At 39.1% G+C, this 2500-nt stretch overlaps 1 protein-coding gene across 1 annotated transcript in view; it reads left to right on the forward strand.

Moving 5' to 3' along the window:
* The window catches only part of LOC137976120 (neuronal pentraxin-2-like), a 207046-nt gene extending 207030 nt beyond the window's left edge, over window positions 1–16 (forward strand). The window contains exon 7 of the mRNA XM_068823398.1: window positions 1–16. This exon is cut by the window's left edge and continues 558 nt beyond it. The gene's annotated coding sequence lies outside the window, so the exon portion shown is untranslated.
* The last annotated feature ends 2484 nt before the right edge of the window (window positions 17–2500 follow it).

The raw sequence follows: 2500 nt of genomic DNA on the forward strand, positions 1-2500 counted from the left end.
AAATAAAACTTTCTTAATAAAATGATTTGCCTGAATTTTTCTGTTTTCAGTCTCTTAATGAATATGTTGTTTTATCAAACACAAAGGGCGAGCGCTCGCGAAACGTCATGTTGTCAATCTTTGTTTTGGTGGAAAATTGACGTTTAACAACTCGTTTGATAAACCAAATTTTCATGTTTCACTCCCCCACCGATGCAGCTAGGCTTGACAGATTCTGGTCAAAAATTGTTGCAAAGTTGCTGAGAAACATCGCTAAAAGTTGCTCAAAAAGCTTCTCCCAAAATCTAAATTTTCGCTCGACGACGTAATTATTTCTTCATTGTGGAGCCCATGATCTCCTATAATGCGTTACAGGTGACAAGTAATCTGACTGAATTGCAAAAAAAAAAAACGGCTTGATAAACAAGAGACGTGTTGCTAACAACACACTTGTTGTATTTCAAATGTGAATTTCCCCTTTCTATAGTTTCAATGTATGCAAATGAAGAGCAGTGAGGATAAAAGAAGAGTAAATACGGTACAATGGCGTCCGCCACTTTGTGTTGTGCCATATTTGGAATGTTACCACAGGATACCCATTCTGTTTTTGAAATGACATCAATCTATCAGCACAGGATGCCCGATCAGATCAGAGAATAAAGCAAGGAGATCACAAGGAGAGTGTCTTTTCCATCAATTTCCAACGAAAATGAGCTAAAAAAAGTAAAGGTACTTGTGAATTTGATTGAAATATTGAACATATGCAAAAAAATACTCACTTCAGGAAAACTTGCTCGGAAGTTGTTCACTCAGAAAAGTTGCTCAGATTCGAAAAAGTTACTTAAAATCGTAAAAGTTGCCGAGCAGAATCTGTCCAAGCCTAGACGCGGCACCACATTTTCTTTAAAAAGTAGGTACCCAGTAGAGTACATGAGTCTAGTGCTTTCAACTCATGTGCTTTGTAGCATGAGAAGACACAAGAGACTTGTACTGTAAGTATCCTAGAGCGCTCCATACATTCCCTTATACTTCTAGTATAAGGAATGGAAGCCCAGACCATTCGCGTCTTCTCAGGTATAGAGCGAATACTAATTTCACAAGACAACGTTCAAGGGAAGGGAGAGTATTATGGGAATTATGAGTTCCTTGGTCCAGCACTTTCCCTATCATGTTGCAATTGTCTGTACGTGGCCACAATTTTGGAATCGTTGATTCTAAAACCGAAGCGTACTTTATTAGAAATGTGAGCAAGGCGCATACCAGCCCCTATCAAAATCCATGTGATCCCCTCTCTGCCTCAGTCCTATAGCAATACTCCGTCACCCATTGTTATTAATGTGCCAACCAGACATTCATTGGCCAAAGAAACAATGACTTCTTTTGTTTGGTGATTGCCAAATTTGAATATAAAAAGAAATGTTTGTAAACAGTGAATATTATCTGTTTTTCAACTGAGAGCCGCGACCTTTTTGGGCATATTTCCACCCGGAAACTATGCCCAAAGAATGGATTATCGATTGTTTTCCAAAAATAGATTCCATGTTGCTGTGGGTCTGTTCAGTAATAGATCACAGAAGTCCCAGTCTTTCTGCGACCACACTACTAAATCAAAATGGCGGACTAAGGGCCTCAAAGAAATGGTACACGACTATTGATGCACACATGTGTTTGCAAAGAGTTAAACTGCAAAGATGTGGGAGAAGTGGGTGAACTAACTTTTAAATGCCCTCGAAAGAGCTCCATATAAATATTCTGCCATATGCTTCCTAGTAATTGGCATAATTTATAATCCCTAAATTTCATATTTCCGCAGCAAGTATGGCATTGATTTGCAAAGGGTTGAATAGGGGTGAGGGATGAGTGTTACTTGTTGAATGTTTGTTCGAGGTAAAATAAATTTCGACATTAAATTTTGCAACTAATGCCCACCCATATTGGAATTTACTGATGCATAATTTTAATCATGGCCAGATCATAATTCAACTGGGAGTAGGTGTGATCCTCATAAATTTTTAGCACAATGAAATTGTGGTTTTTTAAATTTATTATCTTATTGCACACAGCCGTCCACAATGCTTTTGAAAAACATGGCATTAACTGGGCCAGGTACAGTGGGGTAGAGGGGGGGGGGGGGAGAAGGAAGGGAAGGGGGGAGGAGGGAATGAGGCCAAGGCACAAAAATAATTGATGTCATCATACTACATGTCAAACGGAGTCCAAAACAACATTTCTGCTCAGTTATCAAGGCATCACGCTCCTAAATTAGACTTTCCTCACTAACTGTTGATGTAAGCTACTCCTCTAGTTCTTCATCTTCTTCCAGAATGTTTAAAATGGTCTCAAAATCGCCTCCCCATTTAAAAACTTCGTCTGCGCAGTCTCGTTCTCGAGTGTGCACCTTCACGATCACGTGACTGGTACCTTCAATCTCAAAGAGCGTTCTTTTATTTAACCAGTGAAGTTCACCGGCTTTCATAACCAGTTTCCCTCCATTAACTATGGTTTAATGATATCTTTACAA

This window comes from Montipora foliosa, chromosome 11 (genome assembly GCF_036669935.1).
Source record: "Montipora foliosa isolate CH-2021 chromosome 11, ASM3666993v2, whole genome shotgun sequence".
Taxonomy (NCBI): Eukaryota; Metazoa; Cnidaria; class Anthozoa; order Scleractinia; family Acroporidae; genus Montipora; species Montipora foliosa.